This window comes from Schistocerca americana, unplaced genomic scaffold (genome assembly GCF_021461395.2).
Source record: "Schistocerca americana isolate TAMUIC-IGC-003095 unplaced genomic scaffold, iqSchAmer2.1 HiC_scaffold_13, whole genome shotgun sequence".
Taxonomy (NCBI): domain Eukaryota; kingdom Metazoa; phylum Arthropoda; class Insecta; order Orthoptera; family Acrididae; genus Schistocerca; species Schistocerca americana.
The window spans coordinates 23,275,842-23,297,440 of NW_025725371.1; positions in this window are offsets into that span (position 1 = coordinate 23,275,842).

Sequence of the window (21,599 nt, forward strand, 5' to 3'; positions counted from 1 at the left end):
GCGGTATTGTGCCTTTTGTGTTTAATTCCGATGCGATTTCTGTGTTTCATCGTCAATTTGTATGTCTAAGGTATACATTGAAGCTGCAGTGGTGTATCGGAAACTAATATTGGTCTCACAGGGAATGCTCAAAGCACCGACTGTAAGAAGAGTCTCTCTTCTTGTACTTATTGCGGCATTGTGCCTTTTGTATTTAGTTCCGATTCGATTTCTGTGTTTCATCGTCAATGCGTAGGTCCAAGGAATACATTGAACCTCCAGTGGTGTATCGGAAACTAATACTGGTCTCACAGGAAAGGATCAAAGCACAGACTCTAAGAAGTCTTACTCATCTTGCCGTTAAGGCGGCATTGTTCCTTTTGTATTTAATTCCGATGTAATTTCAGTGTTTCATCGTCAATGAGTATGTCCAAGGAATACATTGAACCTTGAGTGGTGTACCGGAAACTAACACTGGTCTCACAGGGAAAGCGAAAAGCACCGACTGAAAGAAGAGTCTCTATTCTTGCACATATGGCGGCATTGTGCCTTTAGTATTTAATTCCAATGTAATTTCAGTGTTTCATCGTCAATATGTATGTCTAAGGAATTCATTGAACCTGCCGTGGTGTATCGGAAACTAATACTGGTCTCACAGGAAAGGATCAAAGCACAGCCTCTAAGAAGTCTCACTCATCTTGCAGTTAAGGCTTCATTGTTCCTTTTGTATTTAATTCCGATGCAATTTCAGTGTTTCATCGTCATTGAGTGTGTCCAAGGAATACATTGAACCTGGAGTGGTGTAGCGGAAACTAATACTGGTCTCACAGGGAATGCTCAAAGCACCGACTGTAAGAAGAGTCTCTATTCTTGTACGTAAGGCGGCATTGTGCCATTTGTATTTAATTCCGATGCGATTTCTGTGTTTCATCGTCAATGTGTATGTCCAAGGAATACATTGAACCTGCAATGGTGTATCAGAAACTAATACTGGTCTCACAGGGAATGCTCAAAGCACCGACTGTAAGAAGAGTCTCTATTCTTGTACTTAAGGCGGCATTGTGCCTTTTGTATTGAATTCCGATGCGATTTCTGTGTTTCATCGTCAATGTGAAGGTACAAGGAATACATTGTACCTCCAGTGGTGTATCGGAAACTAATACTGGTCTTACAGGGAATGCTCAAAGCACCGACTGTAAGAGGAGTCTCAATTCTTGCACTTATGGCGGCATTGTGCCATTTGTATTTAATTCCGATGTAATTTCAGTGTTTCATCGTCAATGTGTATGTCTAAGGAACACATTGAACCTGCAGTGGTGTATCGAAAACTAATACTGGTCTCACAGGGAATGCTCAATGCACTGACTGTAAGAACAGTCTCTATTCTTGTACTTATTGCGGCATTGTGCCTTTTGTATTTAGTTCCGATTCGATTTCTGTGTTTCATCGTCAATGCGAAGGACCAAGAAATACATTGAACCTGCAGTGGTGTATCGGAAACTAATACTGGTCTCACAGGAAAGGATGACAGCACAGACTCCAAGAAGTCTCACTCATCTTGCCGTTAAGGCGGCATTGTTCCTTTTGTATTTAATTCCGATGTAAATTCGGTGTTTCATCGTCAATGAGTATGTCCAAGGAATACATTGAACCTGCAGTGGTGTATCGGAAACAATTACTGGTCTCACAGGAAAGATCAAGGCACAGACTCTAAGAAGTCTCATTCTTCTTGCACTTAAGGCGGCAATGTGCCTTTTGTATTTAATTCCGATGTAATTTCAGTGTTTAAACGTCAATGTGTATATCCTAGGAATACATGGAACCTGCAGTGGTGCATCGGAAGCTAATACTGGTCTCACAGGGAATGCTCAAAGCACCGACTGTAAGAAGAGTCTCTATTCATGTACTTAAGGTGGCATTGTGCCTTTTGTATTTAATTCCGATGCGATTTCTATTTTTCATCGTCAATGTGAAGGTCCAAGGAATACATAGACCCTGCAGGGGTGCATGGGAAACTGATACTGATCTCACAGGGACTGCTCAAAGTACCGACTGTAAGAAGACTCTCTATTCTTGTACGTAAGGCGGCATTCTACTTTTGTATTTAATTCCGATGAGATTTCTGTGTTTTATCGTCAATGTGTATGTCCAAGGAATACACTGAACCTGCAGTGGTGTATCGGAAACTAATACTGGTCTCACAGGTAATGCTCAAAGCACCGACTGTAAGAAGAGTCTCTATCCTTGTACTTAAGGCGGCATTGTGCCTTTTGCATTTAATTCCGATGCGATTTCTGTGTTTCATCGTCAATGTGAAGGTACAAGGAATACATTGTACCTGCAGTGGTGTATCGTAAACTAATACTGGCATCACAGGGAATGCTCAAAGCACCGACTGTAAGAGGAGTCTCTATTCTTGCACTTATTGTGGCATTGTGCCTTTTGTATTTAATTCCAATGTAATTTCAGTGTTTCATCGTCAATGTGTATGTCTAAGCAATACATTGAACCTGCAGTGGTGTATCGGAAACTAATACTGGTCTCACAGGGAATGCTCAATGCACCGACTGTAAGAAGAGTCTCTATTCTTGTACTTATTGGGGCATTGTGCCTTTTGTATTTAGTTCCACTGCGATATCTGTGTTTCTTCGTCAATGCGAAGGTCCAAGGAATACATTGAACCTGCAGTGGTGTATCGGAAACTAATACTGGTCTCACAGGGAATGCTCAAAGCATCGACTATAGGAAGAGTCTCAATTCTTGTACTTAAGGCGGCATTGTGCCTTTTATATTTAATTCCGATGCGATTTCTGTGTTTCATCGTCAATGGGAAGTTCCAAGAAATACATTGTACCTGCTGTGGTGTATCGGAAACTAATACTGGTCTCACAGGGAATGCTCAAAGCACCGACTGTAAGAAGGGTCTCTATTCTGGCACTTAGGGCGGTATTGTGCCTTTTATGTTTAATTCCGATGCGATTTCTGTGTTTCATCGTCAATGTGTATGTCTAAGGAATACATTGAAGCTGCAGTGGTGTATCGGAAACTAATATTGGTCTCACAGGGAATGCTCAAAGCACCGACTGTAAGAAGAGTCTCTATTCTTGTACTTATTGCGGCATTGTGCCTTTTGTATTTAGTTCCGATTCGATTTCTGTGTTTCATTGTCAATGCGTAGGTCCAAGGAATACATGGAACCTGCAGTGGTGTATCGGAATCTAATACTGGTCTCACAGGAAAGGATCAAGGCACAGACTCTAAGGAGTCTCACTCATCTTGCCGTTAAGGCGGCATTGTTCCTTTTGTATTTAATTCCGATGTTATTTTAGTGTTTCATCGTCATTGAGTACGTCCAAGGAATACATTGAACCTGGAGTGGTGTATCGGAAACTAATACTGGTCTCACAGGGAATGCTCAAAGCACCGACTGTAAGAAGAGTCTCTATTCTTGAACGTAAGGCGGAATTGTGCCTTTTGTACTTAATTTTGATGCGATTTCTGTGTTTCATCGTCAATGTGTATGTCCAAGCAATACATTGAACCTGCAGTGGTGTATCGGAAACTAATACTGGTCTCACAGGAAATGCTCAAAGCACCGACTGTAAGAAGAGTCTCTATTCTTGTACTGAAGGCGGCATTATGCCTTTAGTATTTAATTCCGATCCGAATTCTGTGTTTCATCGTGAATGTGAAGGTCCAAGGAATACATTGCACCAGCAGTGGTGTATCGGAAACTAATACTGGTGTCACAGGAAAGGATCAAATCACAGACTCTAAGAAGTCCCATTCTTCTTGCACTTAAGGCGGCATTGTTCCTTTTGTATTTAATACCGATGTAATTTCAGTATTTCATCGTCAATGTGTATGTCCTAGGAATACATTGAACCTGCAGTGGTGTTTCGGAAACCAATACTGGTCTCAAAGAGAATGCTCAAAGCACCGACAGTAAGAAGAGTCTCCATTCTTGTACTTAAGGCTGCATTGTGCCTTTTGTGTTTATTCCCATGAGATTTCTGTGTTTCTTTGTCAATGTGTATGTCCAAGGAATACATTGAACCTGCAGTGGTGTATCGGAAACCAATACTGGTCTCAAAGAGAATGCTCAAACACCGACTGTAAGAAGAGTCTCTATTCTTGTACTTAAGGCGGCATTGTGCATTTTGTATTTAATTCCGATGCGATTTCTGTGTTTCATCGTCAATTTGAAGGTCCAAGGAATACATTGTACCTGCAGTGGTGTATCGGAAACTAATACTGGCCTCACAGGGAATGCTCAAAGCACCGACTGTAAGAAGAGTCTCTATTCATGCACTTATGGCAGCATTGTGCCTTTTGTATTTAATTCCGATGTAATATCAGTGTTTCATCGTCAATGTGTATGTCTAAGGAATACATTGAACCTGCAGTGGTGTATCGGAAACTAATACTGGCCTCACAGGGAATGCTCAAAGCACCGACTGTAAGAAGAGTCTCTATTCTTGTACTTAAGAGGGCATTGTGCTTTTTGTATTTAATTCCGATTCGAATTCTGTGTTTCATCGTCAATGCGAAGGTCCAAGAAATACATTGAACCAGCAGTGGTGTATCGGAAACTAATACTGGTCTCAGAGGAAAGAATCAAAGCAGACTCTAAGAAGTCTCACTCATCTTGCCGTTAAGGCGGCATTGTTCTTTTGTATTTAATTCCGATGTAACGTCAGTGTTTCATCGTCAATGAGTATGTCCAAGGAATACATTGAACCTGGAGTGGTGTATCGGAAACTAATACTGGTCTCACAGGGAATGCTCGAAGCACCGACTGTAAGAAGTGTCTCAATTCTTGTACGTAAGGCGGCATTGTGCCTTTTGTATTTAATTCCGATGCGATTTCTGTGTTTCATCGTTAATGTGTATGTCCAAGCAATACATTGAACCTGCAGTGGTGTATCGGAAACTAATACTGGTCTCACAGGAAATGCTCTAGGCACCGACTGTAAGAAGAGTCTCTATTCTTGTACTGAAGGCGGCATTATGCCTTTAGTATTTAATTCCGATGCGAATTCTGCGTTTCATCGTGAATGTGAAGGTCCAAGGAATACATTGAACCTGCAGTGGTGTATCAGAAACTAATACTGGTCTCACAGTGAATGCTCAAAGCACCGACTGTAAGAAGAGTCTCTATTCTTGTACTAAAATCGGCATTGTGCCTTTCCTATTAAATTCCGATGTAATATCTGTGTTTCATCGTCAATGTGTATGTCCAAGGAATACATTGAACCTGCAGTGGTGTATCGGAAACAATTACTGGTCTCACAGGAAATATCAAAGCACAGACTCTAAGAAGTCTCATTCTCCTTGCGCTTAAGGCGGCATTGTGCCTTTTGTATTTAATTCCGATGTAATTTCAGTGTATCATCGTCAATGTGTATGTCCTAGGAATACATGGAAACTGCAGTGGTGTATCGGAAGCTAATACTGGTCTCAGAGGGAATGCTCAAAGCACCGACTGTAAGAAGAGTCTCTATTCTTGTACGTAAGGCGGCATTGTGCTTAGGTATTTAATTCCTATGCGATTTCTGTGTTTTATCGTCAATGTGTGTGTCCAAGGAATACACTGAACCTGCAGTGGTGTATCGGAAACTAATACTGGTCTCACAGGGAATGCTCAAAGCACCGACTGTAGAAAGAGTCTCTATCCTTGTACTTAAGGCGGCATTGTGCCTTTTGCATTTAATTCCGATGCGATTTCTGTGTTTCATCGTCAATGTGAAGGTACAAGGAACACATTGTACTTGCAATGGTGGTTCGGAAACTAATACTGGTCTCACAGGGAATGTTCAAAGCACCGACTGTATCTATTCTTGCACTTATGGTGGCATTGTGCCTTTTGTATTTAATTCCAATGTAATTTCAGTGTTTCATCGTCATGCGCATGACTAAGGAATACATTGAACCTGCAGTGGTGTATCGGAAACTAACACTGGTCTCACAGGGAATGCTCAAAGCACCGACTGCAAGAAGAGTCTATATTCTTGTACTTATTGCGGCATTGTGCCTTTTGTATTTAGTTCCACTGCGATATCTGTGTTTCTTCTTCAATGCGAAGGTCCAAGGAATACATTGAACCTGCAGTGGTGTATCGGAATCTAATACTGGTCTCACAGGGAATGCTCAAAGCATCGACTGTAGGAAGAGTCTCAATTCTTGTACTTAAGGCGGCATTGTGCCTTTTGTATTTAATTCCGATGCGATTTCTGTGTTTCATCGTCAATGGGAAGTTCCAAGAAATACATTGTACCTTCTGTGGTGTATCGGAAACTAATACTGGTCTCGCAGGGGATGCTCAAAGCACCGACTGTAAGAAGGGTCTCTATTCTGGCACTTATGGCGGTATTGTGCCTTTTGTGTTTAATTCCGATGCGATTTCTGTGTTTCATCGTCAATTTGTATGTCTAAGGTATACATTGAAGCTGCAGTGGTGTATCGGAAACTAATATTGGTCTCACAGGGAATGCTCAAAGCACCGACTGTAAGAAGAGTCTCTCTTCTTGTACTTATTGCGGCATTGTGCCTTTTGTATTTAGTTCCGATTCGATTTCTGTGTTTCATCGTCAATGCGTAGGTCCAAGGAATACATTGAACCTCCAGTGGTGTATCGGAAACTAATACTGGTCTCACAGGAAAGGATCAAAGCACAGACTCTAAGAAGTCTTACTCATCTTGCCGTTAAGGCGGCATTGTTCCTTTTGTATTTAATTCCGATGTAATTTCAGTGTTTCATCGTCAATGAGTATGTCCAAGGAATACATTGAACCTTGAGTGGTGTACCGGAAACTAACACTGGTCTCACAGGGAAAGCGAAAAGCACCGACTGAAAGAAGAGTCTCTATTCTTGCACATATGGCGGCATTGTGCCTTTAGTATTTAATTCCAATGTAATTTCAGTGTTTCATCGTCAATATGTATGTCTAAGGAATTCATTGAACCTGCCGTGGTGTATCGGAAACTAATACTGGTCTCACAGGAAAGGATCAAAGCACAGCCTCTAAGAAGTCTCACTCATCTTGCAGTTAAGGCTTCATTGTTCCTTTTGTATTTAATTCCGATGCAATTTCAGTGTTTCATCGTCATTGAGTGTGTCCAAGGAATACATTGAACCTGGAGTGGTGTAGCGGAAACTAATACTGGTCTCACAGGGAATGCTCAAAGCACCGACTGTAAGAAGAGTCTCTATTCTTGTACGTAAGGCGGCATTGTGCCATTTGTATTTAATTCCGATGCGATTTCTGTGTTTCATCGTCAATGTGTATGTCCAAGGAATACATTGAACCTGCAGTGGTGTATCAGAAACTAATACTGGTCTCACAGGGAATGCTCAAAGCACCGACTGTAAGAAGAGTCTCTATTCTTGTACTTAAGGCGGCATTGTGCCTTTTGTATTGAAGTCCGATGCGATTTCTGTGTTTCATCGTCAATGTGAAGGTACAAGGAATACATTGTACCTCCAGTGGTGTATCGGAAACTAATACTGGTCTTACAGGGAATGCTCAAAGCACCGACTGTAAGAGGAGTCTCAATTCTTGCACTTATGGCGGCATTGTGCCATTTGTATTTAATTCCGATGTAATTTCAGTGTTTCATCGTCAATGTGTATGTCTAAGGAACACATTGAACCTGCAGTGGTGTATCGAAAACTAATACTGGTCTCACAGGGAATGCTCAATGCACTGACTGTAAGAACAGTCTCTATTCTTGTACTTATTGCGGCATTGTGCCTTTTGTATTTAGTTCCGATTCGATTTCTGTGTTTCATCGTCAATGCGAAGGTCCAAGAAATACATTGAACCTGCAGTGGTGTATCGGAAACTAATACTGGTCTCACAGGAAAGGATGACAACACAGACTCCAAGAAGTCTCACTCATCTTGCCGTTAAGGCGGCATTGTTCCTTTTGTATTTAATTCCGATGTAATTTCGGTGTTTCATCGTCAATGAGTATGTCCAAGGAATACATTGAACCTGCAGTGATGTATCGGAAACAATTACTGGTCTCACAGGAAAGATCAAGGCACAGACTCTAAGAAGTCTCATTCTTCTTGCACTTAAGGCGGCAATGTGCCTTTTGTATTTAATTCCGATGTAATTTCAGTGTTTAATCGTCAATGTGTATATCCTAGGAATACATGGAACCTGCAGTGGTGCATCGGAAGCTAATACTGGTCTCACAGGGAATGCTCAAAGCACCGACTGTAAGAAGAGTCTCTATTCATGTACTTAAGGTGGCATTGTGCCTTTTGTATTTAATTCCGATGCGATTTCTGTTTTTCATCGTCAATGTGAAGGTCCAAGGAATACATAGACCCTGCAGGGGTGCATGGGAAACTGATACTGATCTCACAGGGACTGCTCAAAGTACCGACTGTAAGAAGACTCTCTATTCTTGTACGTAAGGCGGCATTCTACTTTTGTATTTAATTCCGATGAGATTTCTGTGTTTTATCGTCAATGTGTATGTCCAAGGAATACACTGAACCTGCAGTGGTGTATCGGAAACTAATACTGGTCTCACAGGTAATGCTCAAAGCACCGACTGTAAGAAGAGTCTCTATCCTTGTACTTAAGGCGGCATTGTGCCTTTTGCATTTAATTCCGATGCGATTTCTGTGTTTCATCGTCAATGTGAAGGTACAAGGAATACATTGTACCTGCAGTGGTGTATCGTAAACTAATACTGGCCTCACAGGGAATGCTCAAAGCACCGACTGTAAGAGGAGTCTCTATTCTTGCACTTATTGTGGCATTGTGCTTTGTATTTAATTCCAATGTAATTTCAGTGTTTCATCGTCAATGTGTATGTCTAAGCAATACATTGAACCTGCAGTGGTGTATCGGAAACTAATACTGGTCTCACAGGGAATGCTCAATGCACCGACTGTAAGAAGAGTCTCTATTCTTGTACTTATTGCGGCATTGTGCCTTTTGTATTTAGTTCCACTGCGATATCTGTGTTTCTTCGTCAATGCGAAGGTCCAAGGAATACATTGAACCTGCAGTGGTGTATCGGAAACTAATACTGGTCTCACAGGGAATGCTCAAAGCATCGACTATAGGAAGAGTCTCAATTCTTGTACTTAAGGCGGCATTGTGCCTTTTATATTTAATTCCGATGCGATTTCTGTGTTTCATCGTCAATGGGAAGTTCCAAGAAATACATTGTACCTGCTGTGGTGTATCGGAAACTAATACTGGTCTCACAGGGAATGCTCAAAGCACCGACTGTAAGAAGGGTCTCTATTCTGGCACTTAGGGCGGTATTGTGCCTTTTATGTTTAATTCCGATGCGATTTCTGTGTTTCATCGTCAATGTGTATGTCTAAGGAATACATTGAAGCTGCAGTGGTGTATCGGAAACTAATATTGGTCTCACAGGGAATGCTCAAAGCACCGACTGTAAGAAGAGTCTCTATTCTTGTACTTATTGCGGCATTGTGCCTTTTGTATTTAGTTCCGATTCGATTTCTGTGTTTCATTGTCAATGCGTAGGTCCAAGGAATACATGGAACCTGCAGTGGTGTATTGGAAACTAATACTGGTCTCACAGGAAAGGATCAAAGCACAGACTCTAAGAAGTGTGACTCATCTTGCAGTTAAGGCGGCATTGTTCCTTTTGTATTTAATTCCGATGCAATTTCAGTGTTTCATCATCATTGAGTATGTCCAAGGAATACATTGAACCTGGAGTGGTGTATCGGAAACTAATACTGGTCTCACAGGGAATGCTCAAAGCACCGATTGTGAGAAGGGTCTCCATTCTTGTACTTAAGGCGGCATTGTGCCTTTTGTATTTAATTCCAATGCGATTTCTGTGTTTCATCGTCAATGTGAAGGTTCAAGGAATACATTGCACCTGCAGTGGTGTATCGGAAACAATTACTGGTCTCACAGGAAAGATTAAAGCACAGACTCTAAGAAGTCTCATTCTTCTTGCTCTTAAGGCGGCATTGTGCATTTTGCATTTAATTCCGATGTAATTTCAGTGTTTCATCGTCAATGTGTATGTGCTAGGAATACATGGAATCTGCAGTGGTGTATCGGAAACTAATACTGGTCTCACAGGGAATGCTCAAAGCACCGACTATAAGAAGAGTCTCTATTCTTGTACGTAAGGCGGCATTGTGCCTTTTGTATTCAATTCCGATGCGATTTCTGTGTTTCATCGTCAATGCGTATGTCCAAGGAATACATTGAACCTGCAGTGGTTTATCGGAAACTAATACTGGTCTCACAGGGAATGCTCAAAGCACCGACTGTAAGAAGAGACTCTATTCTTGTACTTAAACCGGCATTGTGCCATTTGTATTTAATTCCGATGCCATTTCTGTGTTCCATCGTCAATGTGAAGGTCCAAGTAATACATTGTACCTGCAGTTGTGTATCGGAAACTAGTACTGGTCTGGCAGGGAATGCTCAAAGCACCGACTGTAAGAAGAGTCTATGTTCTTCCACTTATTTCGGCATTGTGACTTTTGTATTTAATTCCGATGTAATTTCAGTGTTTCATTGTCAATGTGTATGTCTAAGGAATACATTGAACCTGCAGTGGTGTATCAGAAACTAATTCTGGTCTCACAGGGAATGCTCGAAGCACCGACTGTAAGAAGAGTCTCTATTCTTGTACGTAAGGCGGCATTGTGCCTTTTGTATTTAATTCCGATGCGATTTCTGGGTTTCATCGTCAATGTGTATGTCCAAGGAATTTACTGAACCTGCAGTGGTGTATCGGAAACTAATACTGGTCTCACAGGGAATGCTCAAAGCACCGACTGTAAGAAGAGTATCTATTCTTGTACTTAAGGCGGCATTGTGCCTTTTGCATTTACTTCCGGTGCGATATCTGTGTTTGATCGTCAATGTGAAGGTACAAGGAATACATTGTACCTGCAGTGGTGTATCGGAAACTAATACTGGTCTCACAGGGAATGCTCAAAGCATCGACTGTAAGAGGAGTCTCTATTCTTGCACTTATGGTGGAATTGTGCCTTTTGTATTTAATTCCAATGTAATTTCAGTGTTTCATCGGCAATGCGAAGGTCCAAGGAATACATTGAACCTGCTGTGGTGTATCGGAAACCAATACTGGTCTCACAGGGAATGCTCAAAGCACCGACTGTAAGAAGGGTCTCTATTCTGGCACTTATGGCGGTATTGTGCCTTTTGTGTTTAATTCCGATGCGATTTCTGTGTTTCATTGTTAATGTGTATGTCCAAGGAATACATTGGACATGCAGTGGTGTATCGGAAACCAATACTGGTCTCAAAGGGAATGCTCAAAGCACCGACTGTACGAAGAGTCTCCATTCTTGTACTTAAGGCGGCATTGTGCATTTTGTATTTAATTCCGATGCGATTTCTGTGATTCATCGTCAATTTGAAGGTCCAAGGAATACATTGTACCTGCAGTGGCGTATCGGAAACTAATACTGGCCTCACAGGGAATGCTCAAATCACCGACTGTAAGAAGAGTGTCTATTCATGCACTTATGGCGGCATTGTGCCTTTTATATTTAATTCCGATGTAATTTCAGTGTTTCATCGTCAATGTGTATGTCTAAGGAATACACTGAACCTGCAGTGGTGTATCGGAAACTAATACTGGTCTCACAGGATATGCTCAAAGCACCGACTGTAAGAAGAGTCTCTATTCTTGTACGTTAGGCGGCATTGTGCCTTTTGTATTTAATTCCGATGCGATTTCTGTGTTTCATCGTCAATGCGTATGTCCAAGGAATACATTGAACCTGCAGTGGTATATCGGAAACTAATACTGGTCTCACAGGGAGTGCTCAAAGCACCGACTGTAAGAAGAGTCTCTACTCTTGTACTTAAGGCGGCATTGTGCCTTTTGTATTTATCTCCGATGTGACTTCTGTGTTTCATCGTCAATGTGAAGGTCCAAGGAATACATTGAACCTGCAGTGGTGTACCGGAAACTAATACTGGTCTAACAGGAATGGATCAAAGCACAGACTCTAAGAAGTCTCACTCTTCTTGCACTTAGGGCGGCATTGTGCCTTTTGTATTTAATTCCGATATAATTTCGGTGTTTCGTCTTCAATTTGTATGTCGAAGGAATACATTTAACCTGCAGTGGTGTATCGGAAACTAATACTGGTCTCACAGGGAATGCTCAAAGCACCGAATGAAAGAAGAGTCTCTATTCTTGTACTTAAGGCGGCATTGTGCCTTTTGTTTTTAATTCCGATGCGATATCTGTATTTCATCGACAATGTGAAGGTCCAAGAAATATATTGAACCTGCAGTGGTCTATCAGAAACTAATACTGGTCACACAGGGAATGCTCAAATCACCGACTGTAAGATGAGTCTCTATTCTTGTACTTAAGGCGGCATTGTGCCTTTTGTATTTAATTCCGATGCGATTTCTGTGTTTGATAGTCAATGTGAAGGTCGAAGGAATACATTGAACCTGCAGTGGTGAATCGAAAACTAATACTGGTCTCACAGGAAAGGATCAAAGCACAGACTCAAAGAAGTCTAACTTTTCTTGTACTTAAGGCGGCTTTGTGCCTTTGTATTTAATTCCGATGTAATTTCAGTGTTTCACCGTCAATGTGTAAGTCTAAGGAATACATTGAACCTGCAGTGGTGCAACGGAAACTAATACTGGTCTCACAGGGAATGCTCAAAGCACCGACTGTAAGAAGAGACTTTATTCTTGCACTGAAGGCGGCATTGTGCCTTTTGTATTTAATTCCGATGGGTTTCTGTGTTTCATCGTCAATGTGAAGGTCCAAGGAATACACTGAACCTGCTGTGGTGTTACGGAAACTAATACTGGTCTCACAGGGAATGCTCAAACACAGACTGCAAGAAGAGTCTCTATTCTTGTATTTAAGGCGGCATTGTGCCTTTTGTATTTATTTCCGATGCGATTTCTGTGTTTCATCGTCAATGTGTATGTCCAGGGAATACATTGAACCTGCAGTGGCGTATGGAAGCTGATACTGGTCTCACAGGAAAGGACCAAAGCACACACTCAAAGAAGTCTCACTTTTCTTGTACTTAAGGCGGCTTTGTGCGTTTTGTATTTAATTCCGATGTAATTTCAGTTTTTCATCGTCAATGTGTACGTGCAAGGAATACATTGAACCTGCAGTGGTGTATCGCAAGCTAATACTGGACTCACGGGGAATGCTCAAAGCACCGACTGTAAGAAGAGTCTCTATTCTTGTACTTATTGCGGCATTGTGCATTTTGTATTTAGTTCCGATGCGATTTCTGTGTTTCATCGTCAATGCGAAGGTCCAAGGAATACATTGAACCTGCAGTGTTGTATCGGAAACTAATACTGGTCTCACAGGAAAGTATCAAAGCACAGACTATAAGAAGTCTCACTCATCTTGCAGTTAAGGCGGCATTGTTCCTTTTGCATTTAATTCGATGTAATTTCAGTGTTTCATCGTCATTGAATATGTCCAAGGAATACGTTGAACCTGGTGTGGTGTATCGGAAACTAATACTGGTCACACAGGGAATGCTCAAAGCACCGACTGTAAGAAGAGTCTCTATTCTTGTACTTAAGGCGGCATTGTGCCTTTTGTATTTAATTCCGATGCGATTTCTGTGTTTCATCGTCAATGTGAAGGTACAAGGAATACATTGAACCTGGTGTGGTGTATCGGAAACTAATACTGGTCACACAGGGAATGCTCAAAGCACCGACTGTAAGAAGAGTCTCTATTCTTGTACTTAAGGCGGCATTGTGCCATTTGTATTTAATTCCGATGCGATTTCTGTGTTTCACCGTCAATGTGAAGGTACAAGGAATACATTGTACCTGCAGTGGTGTATCGGAAACCAATACTGGTCTCACAGGGAATGCTCAAAGCACCGACTGTAAGAAGGGTCTCTATTCTGGCACTTATGGCGGTATTGTGCCTTTTGTGTTTTATTCCGATGCGATTTCTGTGTTTCATTGTTAATGTGTATGTCCAAGGAATACATTGGACCTGCAGTGGTGTATCGGAAACCAATACTGGTCTCAAAGGGAATGCTCAAAGCACCGACTGTACGAAGAGTCCCTATTCTTGTACTTAAGGCAGCATTGTGCATTTTGTATTTAATTCCGATGCGATTTCTGTGTTTCATCGTCAATTTGAAGGTCCAAGGAATACATTGTACCTGCAGTGGCGTATCGGAAACTAATACTGGCCTCACAGGGAATGCTCAAATCACCGACTGTAAGAAGAGTCTCTATTCTGGCACTTATGGCGGTATTGTGCCATTTGTATTTAATTCCGATGTAATTTCAGTGTTTCATCGTCAATGTGTATGTCTAAGGAATACATTGAACCTGCAGTGGTGTATCGGAAACCAATACTGGTCTCAAAGGGAATGCTCAAAGCACCGACTGTAAGAAGAGTCTCTATTCTGGCACTTATGGCGGCATTGTGCCATTTGTATTTAATTCCGATGTAATTTCAGTGTTTCATCGTCAATGTGTATGTCTACGAAATACATTGAACCTGCAGTGGTGTATCGGAAACCAATACTGGTCTCACAGGGAATGCTCAAAGCACCGACTGTAAGAAGGGTCTCTATTCTGGCACTTATGGCGGTATTGTGCCTTTTGTGTTTTATTCCGATGCGATTTCTGTGTTTCATTGTTAATGTGTATGTCCAAGGAATACATTGGACCTGCAGTGGTGTATCGGGAACCAATACTGGTCTCAAAGGGAATGCTCAAAGCACCGACTGTACGAAGAGTCCCTATTCTTGTACTTAAGGCGGCATTGTGCATTTTGTATCTAATTCCGATGCGATTTCTGTGTTTCATCGTCAATGTGAAGGTACAAGGAATACATTGAACCTGCAGTGGTATATCGGAAACTAATACTGGTCTCACTGGGAATGCACAAAGCACCGACTGTAAGAAGAGTCTCTATTCTTGTACTTAAGGCGGCATTGTGCCTTTTGTATTTATCTCCGATGTGACTTCTGTGCTTCATCGTCAATGTGAAGGTCCAAGGAATACATTGAACCTGCAGTGGTGTACCGGAAACTAATACTGGTCTAACAGGAATGGATCAAAGCACAGACTCTAAGAAGTCTCACTCTTCTTGCACTTAAGGCGGCATTGTGCCTTTTGTATTTAGTTCCGATATAATTTCGGTGTTTCGTCTTCAATGTGTATGTCGAAGGAATACATTGAACCTGCAGTGGTGTATCGGAAACTAATACTGGTCTCACAGGGAATGCTCAAAGCACCGAATGAAAGAAGAGTCTCTATTCTTGTACTTAAGGCGGCATTGTGCCTTTTGTATTTAATTCCGATGCGATATCTGTATTTCACCGTCAATGTGAAGGTCCAAGAAATATATTGAACCTGCAGTGGTCTATCGGAAACTAATACTGGTCACACAGGGAATGCTCAAATCACCGACTGTAAGATGAGTCTCTATTCTTGTACTTAAGGCGGCATTGTGCCTTTTGTATTTAATTCCGATGCGATTTCTGTGTTTGATAGTCAATGTGAAGGTCGAAGGAATACATTGAACCTGCAGTGGTGAATCCAAAACTAATACTGGTCTCACAGGTAAGGATCAAAGCACAGCCTCAAAGAAGTCTCACTTTTCTTGTACTTAAGGCGGCTTTGTGCGTTTTGTATTTAATTCCGATGTAATTTCAGTTTTTCATCGTCAATGTGTACGTGCAAGGAATACATTGAACCTGCAGTGGTGTATCGCAAGCTAATACTGGACTCACAGGGAATGCTCAAAGCACCGACTGTAAGAAGAGTCTCTATTCTTGTACTTATTGCGGCATTGTGCATTTTGTATTTAGTTCCGATGCGATTTCTGTGTTTCATCGTCAATGCGAAGGTCCAAGGAATACATTGAACCTGCAGTGTTGTATCGGAAACTAATACTGGTCTCACAGGAGAGTATCAAAGCACAGACTCTAAGAAGTCTCACTCATCTTGCAGTTAAGGCGGCATTGTTCCTTTTGCATTTAATTCGATGTAATTTCAGTGTTTCATCGTCATTGAATATGTCCAAGGAATACATTGAACCTGGTGCGGTGTATCGGAAACTAATACTGGTCACACAGGGAATGCTCAAAGCACCGACTGTAAGAAGAGTCTCTATTCTTGTACTTAAGGCGGCATTGTGCCTTTTGTATTTAATTCCGATGCGATTTCTGAGTTTCATCGTCAATGTGAAGGTACAAGGAATACATTGTACCTGCAGTGGTGTATCGGAAACTAATACTGGTTTCACAGGGAATGCTCAAAGCACCTACTGTAAGAGGAGTCTCTATTCTTGCACTTATGGCGGCATTGTGCCTTTTGTATTTAATTCCGATGTAATTTCAGTGTTTCATCGTCAATGTGTATGTCTAAGGAATACATTGAACCTGCAGTGGTGTATCGGAAACTAATACTGGTCACACAGGGAATGCTCAAAGCACCGACTGTAAAAAGAGTCTCTATTCTTGTATTTATTGCGGTATTGTGCCTTTTGTATTTAGTTCCGATTCGATTTCTTAGTTTCATCGTCAATGCGAAGGTCCAAGGAATGCATTGAACCTGCAGTGGTGTATCGGAAACTAATACTGGTCTCACAGGAAAGGATCAAAGCACAGATTCTAAGAAGTCTCACTCATCTTGCCGTTAAGGCGGCATTGTTCCTTTTGTATTTAATTCCGATGTAATTTCAGAGTTTCATCGTCAATGAGTATGTCCAAGCAATACATTGAACCTGGAGTGGTGTATCAGAAACTAATACTGGTCTCACAGGGAATGCTCAAAGCACCGACTGTAAGAAGAGTCTCAATTCTTGTACGTAAGGCGGCTTTTCGCCTTTTGTATTTAACTCCGATGCGATTTCTGTGTTTCATCGTCAATGTGTATGTCCAAGCAATACATTGAACCTCCAGTGGTGTATCGGAAACTAATACTGGTCTCACAGGAAATGCTCAGAGCACCGACTGTAAGAAGAGTCTCTATTCTTGTACTGAAGGCGGCATTATGCCTGTAGTATTTAATTCCGATGCGAATTCTGTGCTTCATCGTGAATGTGAAGGTCCAAGGAATAGATTGAACCTGCAGTGGTATATCAGAAACTAATACTGGTCTCACAGTGATTGCTCAAAGCACCGACTGTAAGAAGAGTCTCTATTCTTGTACTAAAATCGGCATTGTGCCTTTTTTACTAAATTCCGATGCAATATCTGTGTTTCATCGTCAATGTGTATGTCCAAGGAATACATTGAACCTGCAGTGGTGTTTCGGAAACTAATACTAGTCTCACAGGGAAAGCTCAAAGCACCGACTGTAAGAAGAGTCTCTATTCTTGTACTTAAGGCGGCATTGTGCCTTTTGTATTTAATTCCAATGTGATTTCTGTGTTTCATCGTCAATGTGAAGGCCCAAGGAATACATTGCACCTGCAGTGGTGTATCGGAAACAATTACTGGTCTCACAGGACTGATCAAAGCACAGACTCTAAGAAGTCTCACTCTTCTTGCACTTAAGGCGGCATTGTGCCTTTTGTATTTAATTCCGATGTAATTTCAGTGTTTCATCGTCAATGTGTATGTCCAAGGAATACATTGAACCTGGATGGTGTATCGGAAACTAATACTGGTCTCACAGGGAATGCTCAAAGCACCGACTGTAAGAAGAGTCTCTACTCTTTTACGTAAGGCGGCATTGTGCCTCTTGTATTTAATTCCGATGCGATATCTGTGTTTCATCGTCAATGTGTATGTCCAAGGAATACATTGAACCTGGAGTGGTGTATCGGAAACTAATACTGGTCTCACAGGGAATGCTCAAAGCACCGACTGTAAGAAGAGTCTCTATTCTTGTACTTATTGCGGCATTGTGCCTTTTGTATTTAATTCCAATGCGATTTCTCTGTTTCATCTTCAATGTGAAGGTCCAAGGAATACATTGCACCTGCATTGGTGTATCGGAAACTAATACTGGTCTCACAGGAAAGGATCAAAGCACAGACTCTAAGAAGTCTCATTCTTCTTGCACTTAAGGCGGCATTGTTCCTTTTGTATTTAATACCGATGTAATTTCAGTGTTTCATTGTCAATGTGTATGTCTAAGGAATACATTGTACCTGCAGTGGTGTATCGGAAACTAATACTGGTCTCACAGGGAATGCTCAAAGCACCGACTGTAAGAGGAGTCTCTATTCTTGCACTTATGGTGGCATTGTGCCTTTTGTATTTAATTCCAATGTAATTTCAGTGATTCATCGTCAATGTGTATGTCTAAGGAATACATTGAAACTGCAGTGGTGTATCGGAAACTAATACTGATCTCACAGGGAATGCTCAAAGCACCGACTGTAAGAAGAGTCTCTATTCTTGTGCTTATTGCGGCATTGTGCCTTTTATATTTAGTTCCGAAGCGATTTCTGCGTTTCTTCGTCAATGCGAAGGTCCAAGGAATACATGAACCTGCAGTGGTGTATCGGAGACTAATACTGGTCTCACAGGAAAGAATCAAAGCACAGATTCTAAAAAGTCTCACTCATATTGCAGGTAAGGCGGCATTGTTCCTTTTGTATTTAATACCGATGTAATTTCAGTGTTTCATCGTCAATGAGTATGTCCAAGGAATACATTGGACCTGGAGTGGTGTATCGGAAACTAATACTGGTCTCACAGCGAATGCTCAAAGGACCGACTGTAAGAAGAGTCTCTATTCTTGTACGTAAGGCGGCATTGTGCCTTTTGTATTAATTCCGAGGCGATTTCTGTGTTTCATCGTCAATGCGTATGTCCAAGGAATCCATTGAACCTGCAGTGGTGTATCGGAAACTAATACTGGTCTCACAGGAATGGATCAAAGCACAGACTCTAAGAAGTCTCACTCTTCTTGCACTTAAGGCGGCATTGTGCCTTTTGTATTTAATTCCGATATAATTTCGGTGTTTCGTCTTCAATGTGTATGTCGAACGAATACATTGAACCTGCAGTGGTGTATCGGAAACTAATACTGGTCTCACAGGGAATGCTCAAAGCACCGAATGAAAGAAGAGTCTCTATTCTTGTACTTAAGGCGGCATTGTGCCTTTTGTATTTAATTCCGATGCGATATCTGTATTTCATCGTCAATGTGAAGGTCCAAGAAATATATTGAACCTGCAGTGGTCTATCGGAAACTAATACTGGTCACACAGGGAATGCTCAAATCACCGACTGTAAGATGAGTCTCTATTCTTGTACTTAAGGCGGCATTGTGCCTTTTGTATTTAATTCCGATGCGATTTCTGTGTTTGATAGTCAATGTGAAGGTCGAAGGAATACATTGAACCTGCAGTGGTGAATCGGAAACTAATACTGGTCTCACAGGAAAGGATCAAAGCACAGACTCAAAGAAGTCTCACTTTTCTTGTACTTAAGGCGGCTTTGTGCCTTTGTATTTAATTCCGATGTAATTTCAGTGTTTCATCGTCAATGTGTAAGTCTAAGGAATACATTGAACCTGCAGTGGTGCAACGGAAACTAATACTGGTCTCACAGGGAATGCTCAAAGCACCGACTGTAAGAAGAGACTTTATTTTTGCACTGAAGGCGGCATTGTGCCTTTTGTATTTAATTTCGATGGGTTTCTGTGTTTCATCGTCAATGTGAAGGTCCAAGGAATACACTGAACCTGCTGTGGTGTTACGGAAACTAATACTGGTCTCACAGGGAATGCTCAAACACAGAATGTATGAAGAGTCTCTATTCTTGTTTTTAAGGCGGCATTGTGCCTTTTGTATTTCATTCCGATGCGATTTCTGTGTTTCATCGTCAATGTGTATGTCCAGGGAATACATTGAACATGCAGTGGCGTATGGAAGCTGATACTGGTCTCACAGGAAAGGATCAAAGCACAGACTCAAAGAAGTCTCACTTTTCTTGTACTTAAGGCGGCTTTCTGCGTTTTGTATTTAATTCCGATGTAATTTCAGTTTTTCATCGTCAATGTGTACGTGCAAGGAATACATTGAACCTGCAGTGGTATATCGCAAGCTAATACTGGACTCACGGGGAATGCTCAAAGCACCGACTGTAAGAAGAGTCTCTATTCTTGTACTTATTGCGGCATTGTGCATTTTGTATTTAGTTCCGATGCGATTTCTGTGTTTCATCGTCAATGCGAAGGTCCAAGGAATACATTGAACCTGCAGTGTTGTATCGGAAACTAATACTGGTCTCACAGGAAAGGATCAAAGCACAGACTCTAAGAAGTCTCACTCATCTTGCAGTTGAGGCGGCATTGTTCCTTTTGTATTTAATTCGATGTAATTTCAGTGTTTCATCGTCATTGAATATGTCCAAGCAATACATTGAACCTGGTGTGGTGTATCGGAAACTAATACTGGTCACACAGGGAATGCTCAAGGCACCGACTGTAAGAAGAGTCTCTATTCTTGTACTTAAGGCGGCATTGTGCCTTTTGTATTTAATTCCGAAGCGATTTCTGTGTTTCATCGTCAATGTGAAGGTACAAGGAATACATTGTACCTGCAGTGGTGTTTCGGAAACTAATACTGGTCTCACAGGGAATGCTCAAAGCACCGACTGTAAGAGGAGTCTCTATTCTTGCACTTATGGTGGCATTGTGCCTTTTGTATTTAATTCCAATGTAATTTCAGTGATTCATCGTCAATGTGTATGTCTAAGGAATACATTGAACCTGCAGTGGTGTATCGGAAACTAATACTGGTTTCACAGGGAATGCTCAAAGCACCTACTGTAAGAGGAGTCTCTATTCTTGCACTTATGGCGGCATTGTGCCATTTGTATTTAATTCCGATGTAATTTCAGTGTTTCATCGTCAATGTGTATGTCTAAGGAATACATTGAACCTGCAGTGGTGTATCGGATACTAATACTGGTCACACAGGGAATGCTCAAAGCACCGACTGTAAAAAGAGTCTCTATTCTTGTATTTAATTCGGTATTGTGCCTTTTGTATTTAGTTCCGATTCGATTTCTTTGTTTCATTGTCAATGCGAAGGTCCAAGGAATACATTGAACCTGCAGTGGTGTATCGGAAACTAATACTGGTCTCACAGGAAAGGATCAAACCACAGACTCTAAGAAGTCTCACTCATCTTGCCGTTAAGGCGGCATTGTTCCTTTTGTATTTAATTCCGATGTAATTTCAGAGTTTCATCGTCAATGAGTATGTCCAAGCAATACATTGAACCTGGAGTGGTGTATCAGAAACTAATACTGGTCTCACAGGGAATGCTCAAAGCACCGACTGTAAGAAGAGTCTCAATTCTTGTACGTAAGGCGGCATTTCGCCTTTTGTATTTAACTCCGATGCGATTTCTGTGTTTCATCGTCAATGTGTATGTCCAAGCAATACATTGAACCTCCAGTGGTGTATCGGAAACTAATACTGGTCTCACAGGAAATGCTCAGAGCACCGACTGTAAGAAGAGTCTCTATTCTTGTACTGAAGGCGGCATTATGCCTTTAGTATTTAATTCCGATGCGAATTTTGTGTTTCATCGTGAATGTGAAGGTCCAAGGAACAGATTGAACCTGCAGTGGTGTATCAGAAACTAATACTGGTCTCACAGTGAATGCTCAAAGCACC